General features: G+C 34.7%; 1 long non-coding RNA gene across 1 annotated transcript; it reads right to left on the reverse strand.

The window, feature by feature from the left end:
* Nucleotides 1–253: 253 nt before the first annotated feature.
* Nucleotides 254–4,906, reverse strand: LOC107012926. Its single transcript, XR_001456109.2, has 3 exons — nt 4,427–4,906; nt 593–743; nt 254–516 (listed from the first exon to the last, which is right to left on the reverse strand). It is a non-coding gene; the product is annotated as an uncharacterized LOC107012926 (long non-coding RNA).
* Nucleotides 4,907–6,543: the final 1,637 nt, after the last annotated feature.

Consider the following 6,543-nt stretch of genomic DNA (forward strand, 5'->3'; position numbering starts at 1 on the left):
AGGTTGATAAGATTAGGGAACATGCCGGGATAACAAGAATTCTAGAACTTGAAACTATGATTATTATCAGAAGAAACTGGGGGTTGAAATCGCTCACATGGTCACCAGAAATTTTCACTACACCAGTGTTGCCTTTTCAAATGTATATACTACATTTTATAATCAATAATCCACAAAAATGAGATCCCTTTAATCACACTTTCAAAGTATGGCAACGTTGTCTAGAATATTTATAGCCACAATTTCTAATTGAAAAATAATAATTTTGATTTGGATAGATTCACTAGTATTGTAAATAAACTAACAATAGATTAAAACAAGAGTTTTACACAAATGAAAATAAAGAAAATATAACCATTACAAAATAGGTAGATGCAAAAGAGTTATTTGTCTGTGGCTTCCACACGAATAGGAACTCAAAATGCAGCACATAACCTTATTTGAAAATGTCATCAGTACTCCAACAAGCTATTTGTCTGAGGATTCCTGACTTCCAGCAAGATCAATTTCTAAATTCTACCTTGCAGAAGAAGAGGAAAATTAAGTTTAGTAAATAAAAAAAATAGAAACAAAGAGGCAAATTATGGCATACCTGAGAGAAACAAAACAGGAATTAACCCTCAAAAGGTTTTAGAAAGTAGTGATTGATGTGAAACCGATACACAAATAACAAAAGGTTCTACAAATGATGGTATGGATAATAAAGCTAGTAGCCACCTCCAACCCAATCTTTGCATAATCATCTGCAAAATAACAACCAATAAGAATACATGAGATTACGGCAGAATTTTGGTGACAACTAAAAATAATTACTATTTTGTCAGCATTGTACAGTCCTCAAGCTTAGAAGAAATAATATTGCTTGCAGCACAAAAAATCATAAGTAAAGTTTCAGGTAGTTCATGCTTGGAAAAGAAGAACTGCTAAAGAGTTCTGTGTTTTCAAGCTGTTTCTGTTTTTCTATATGCAGATGATATTATTTGATGGAATGTTACATCAATGAAAAACTAATACAAAAGACATACCGAAGATAACTTAAATTGATATATAATTTACCAGTGCTAATAAAGCCTCAAGCAGATGATATTGTTTGAAGGCACGTTATAGTAGAAGATCAATAAGTTACGAAACATCAAAGAAAAATTAATCCAAATGACACACAAAAAATAACTCCAAATGATACATAATTAACCAGTGCTAATAAAGCCTCAAGTATTGTTTCAATTGTCCAAAACCTCTACAGATAATTGTCTACATTACCTTTTTTTGTGAAGGCACAAATTCAAGAAGCGAAGATCCATAAACAGGCACACCACCAACTCCATCTCCAAACATCATACGCACAACAAGCAACGAATTATAATTTTTAGAAAAAGTACTGAATGTTGCACATACTATACTCCCTTTTACTATACTTAAAAGACCCTTCCAGTTTGTTAACACCGATAATAAAATCAAGCAATCTCAAATATAAAAAAACAAAATAAAACTGTATAATTTCTTTCTTTCTTCCATAACAGCCTGTAATAAATCACCAAAAAATATTCTATTCCCTTTTAAAAGGTGTATTCAGAAAGGTTGCATATATGACGATGTTGCGAACAATTAAGAAAGTGATACAAATGTTTTGTCACTTCTTATCGTGATTAGACTAAAAGAATTATTAATGGAAGATGGAACTAGCAAGGCAAGATTTACACCATCAACCCACATTCAAAAGAAATGACTTTGCTAGTTAATACCAAAACATCGGAGCTACTTTGGTTCATCACAACATACATTAATTATTTCCAAGTTTGAGATATGTTCACGTTATGGAACACCATACAAGAGAACCCATGCACATGTGGAAGGAAAAAGTTGGAAGTATCATAGTTAAGAAACCAACTGCACCTTATAATTCTCTTAGCTGTAAAACTGCAGTACTTGAAAGTATCAACACGATCCTTTTTATGGGGATTGAGGCTTAGTAATAGTCGTTATAGTGAAGGTGCTGGCATTGGAATTAAAATAATTTCCAACTTAATCCAATAGAGTGTTGCTTCAAATATCATATTGAGTACCAAACCTATCAGAATTTATTTGAATTATTGAGAAACAAAACTACGTAATTACAAACTAGTGGAGGAATATGCTATGCACATGTCTAAGCTAAAACAGAACGATGTCTCATTGAAATGGGTATATGACAATATGCAATGGAGATGTCAAAACATAGAAGAAAATCAATAATATTGCACGAGATAGAAGGCACAACATACGTCATAAGTCACAAAAGAAACATTAAATCTGTAGAATAGAGTTCTATTGGTCGTGGAATTTTTCATAAGTTTCATAAAATATCTCATTTATAGCCCCAAGAATGTCTACGCCAGACTTAAGCTCATTTTGGGGGTCGTTAACTTCAACTTCTGTAAAAATAAAGACAATATATTTTCCTTTTGAAAAGATAATGACCGAACCGGACATGTGTAACAGATGAAAAATTACGCTATATATATAAGAGTAGACATTTGTTCTTTTATACACATACTTTGGAACCTTTTAATAAAAATCGCGACTCCGACACTTGAAACAAATTAAGCATAGAGGCAGGGCCAGCAGTATATAGATAGGTGCAGGTGATATGAGAAGGACAAAGTAAATCAAAAAAGGCAGAGGAGACTGAGAATGTGTCTTCACTACTGTAGTAAACAGAAAGTAAAGAGAGTTCTTTGGTCCCCTGCCGAAGATGAAAAACTCATTAAAAACATCAACACCCATGGTCAATCCTGCTGGTGTTCTGTTCCTAATCTAGTTGCATGCTAAGGTGGATAAATTACGTAAGGCCAGATGTAATAAGGGGTTGTTTTAGTGAACAAGAAGGAAGTATTATAATTGATTTACACATAATCTTGGGAAATAAAAAGGCACAAATAGCGAAATATTGACGTGGTAGAACTGATAATGAAGTGAAGAATATTTTGCATAAAAAAGAATTTATTTCTTAAAGCTTTGATCCAAACACCCTACTAATAAAAAAGTCAACAATAATTATACCACATCATCAACTTTCACTATTGAAGCTAAGTTATCGCCATAATCAAAGGAAGAGTTAGTTTCAATCAGTGTTTTGGACGGCGAGAGGCGACAAAAGGCGACAAGGGCCTGCCTCGCCACGCGGCGAGGCGAGCGGCGAGGCGCTCGCCTTTTTGAATCGAGGCGCCAATTAATACCAAAAATTAAAAACATTTACTTGCACATATAATATTCAAAATTTCAATAGCAATTACATATATAACAAATACTATAATAATTACTATAGAAGAATTATTTTTTTTTCAAAAAAATAATGGACAGCAGTCACAACATAGTGAAAGCAGAAAGCATTTTACAGTAATCCGGGACAAAACAGAGAGTGAAGAAATAGAGGAAAAAAAAGAGTAGTGAAGGCAGGGAGCAGTGAAGAGTGAAACAGAAAGAGACGAATGGAGCAGCAACTCGAGGGAAAGAGACGAAGAAGAGAGCAGCGACTGAGGAAGAGAAGAAGAGAGCAGCGACTGAGGAAGAGAAGAAGCAGCAGCGACTCGAGGAAGAGAAGAAGAGGAATACACGAAAGTCTGGTGAAAGTTTGAAAATAGAAAAAAAAAACCTAATATTATTAAGTTAAAACTTTTTAAAAAAAAAATCAAAATGGCGACGCCATTGGGTTGCCTCGGGTCGCCTCGGGTCGCCTATTTGAGGTCGCCTCGCCTCAGTGGATAATGGCGACAAGCCTCGCCTCGCCTCGCCATTCGCCAAAGGCGCTATGGCGAGCGCCTTTCACAACACTGGTTTCAATGGACATGATCAAAGCAAGTCTTGCAACACTGTCAACTTTTCCTATATATACTAATATGCCTCAATAGCAAATAATTTTTAGTCGGCTATATGGATCTGTTCTAATTTTAAGTATCGCGTTCCCACCACTACGAATATTTTTGGAAACTCAAACTTTGCCAGTACCATTGATTACAAAAAGCATAGTACTATTATTAATTATAATTGTAAGTGGTTTGTTACTACATCTACAACTCCACATCATGAATTTGGTTTGTTACTAAAAACAAATTAGACTTTGTTGTATGATAGAAGACAATTCCTAAGACATTTACGAGCTTTCAAACAAACATTTCAATCTCTAATGTCCATAGTATCTCAAAATGAAAGCAACTAACTCATACTTAGAAACAAATAAACTAAAAGAAAACAAATGAAGCACAAACATTTCAAAAGACAATCTACAATACCATTCGAGAACACCAAAGCCAAATTAAATGGACACCAAGTTCAATACTATATGTAACATATGAAGCTCAATTTAGAAAATGTGCAGATTATTTAGAATTCAAATTGCAACTAACAATTCAAAATCTCATAAAATGAAAATATAGTCATATTTGAATACCATCAACCAGGCAAACTAATGAACAGAGGAAAGTCTCCATTTATGAGCATAGTGATTGAATCTGTCTTCGTCGTTAGAACCCATATCCAGACCCGTAAATCTCCCAAGTATCCACACCCGTAAATCCCCTAATTTCTCAAAACAATGTCGAAATTCTTCAAACTGTTTCTCCCATTTCTCGAATATATGCGAACAAAGTATTGACTACCGTAGTATCCCTTCTTCCTCCAAACAATGTTGAAATTATTCCACCTATTACTCCAGTTTCTCAGATGAAGGTAAAGAAAAATTAGGGAAATCACAACCATCCATTAAAGTAATAAAAATGTGGAGTGACAACAACATTTGAAAAATGACGAACTGGTTACAATGTAGAATGTATGAGTCAAAATGAGAAGATGGAGGAGGAGGAGGAGGAGGATGTTGGGTTTAGGCGTGAGATTTTTCATATGGGCAAATAGAAATACTTACTAATATTTGGGGCAAAAGTTTTTTATACTGAGTATTTTTAATTTATTTTGTATGAGTTTTTTGGTGCCAATTGGAAATTAGAGAATGACTTAAATATGTTGGTGGGAATAAAATGTTGTAGTCAAAATTTTAGGATATTTAAAATGGCCACACTTATAAAGTGTTGTTTTCTAAGTTATAAAAGTACAACACATTAAAAGTGTGTTCATATATATAAATAAGCGTTGTCAATTATATTATGATATGACTATGCATAAAAAGTGTAGCCTACACCACAAAAGAGCACATTTGATAAATGTTGCTAATGTTACCGTAGTCAAAACCTAAAAACTAAGGCTACACTTCAAAAGTGTACCCAAAAATATTTAAGGCAACACTTAACAACCGTTGTCCAAATTTAGTGTGGCCTTAGGCCTAAAATGTTGTAGTGTTTCAACTTCAGCATATTCTTCAGCTAGTGTTCCACTGTCACGATCGGAATCTAGACCCCAGACGAGACCGACGTCGTTGACCTCTCAGAGGTCGCAGACAAGCCTACATACGTCATCGTTACTTCATCTAGGTTAATTTTAGCGGAAAATTTGAACTTTTGTTTACTTAAACTTTATATTGGAAAACATTGATCTCGCATAATACTATCTACGTAAACTCATAAGAGTTCACAACAACCATCTAAATCAAGATAATCAAATGAAAGAAATAATCGTAAATATAGAGTTGCCAAAATGGTACCAATAAAACGTCTGAATGCAAATACGAAAGAAACGCTAGTGGAACATACTCCGCTAGCTCATGCCTACGTCTATGCTAGAATAAACCAGTAAGCATCCTCGAAAGCATGAGGGCCTACTAAATCCGGATGAAAGCTCCACGTCTGGATAACTTCTGCGTCGACTCGTAATCTATAACTTCCAGCTGCACGTACACCTAAAAGTAGATAATATATGGAATTAGTACACACTTATACTAAGTATGGGTATATGCAAGCACACACCATGGACATGCATGATTTAGAAAAGCTCTCTCATAACGATATGAGTTATAGAGAGTTAAGTCAGTGGACTTGCCAAAATCGAATTAGGAAAGTCATGCCATGAGAGTAACATGCATCCTCATACGTATTATATTGCGCACAACACATAACATATTGCATATAGCACATAACATATTGCATAAAGTACATATCATATTTCATTTCATTCGTTCATATGCCATGAGACCTTGAAATCATGGACTTAACATTAGGACTTCCCATAATGAGGGCTCAACATATGGGACCTCAACGAAGGAGCCTTCTTTAGCAAACACAGAGTCTGCTTCATTCATTCATATGTACTTCATTTCATTTCATTCATAGGCTAGTGTAAACACCAGCTATACCTAGAATGTAGTTTAAGACTCTCATTGGGTTCACTGTGCAATGACTAAGAATGACCTAGTGTAATTACATAAGTCTATTTCACCTCTTGATAATCCTAACAAAACACCTTTGGTATCGTTAATTTCATTGTGTGCTTTACATGAGGCTGGCCTCATTCTTTCTTTGGGAACTTTAACTTTAACCGACATAGATCATGAGAGCTCCATGAAATCCTGTGTCTACCCCACACCGAAAAGAGGTTGATTCACCGGCCAAAGTGAATCCA

The sequence above is a fragment of the Solanum pennellii genome, chromosome 3, assembly GCF_001406875.1.
Source record: "Solanum pennellii chromosome 3, SPENNV200".
Taxonomy (NCBI): domain Eukaryota; kingdom Viridiplantae; phylum Streptophyta; class Magnoliopsida; order Solanales; family Solanaceae; genus Solanum; species Solanum pennellii.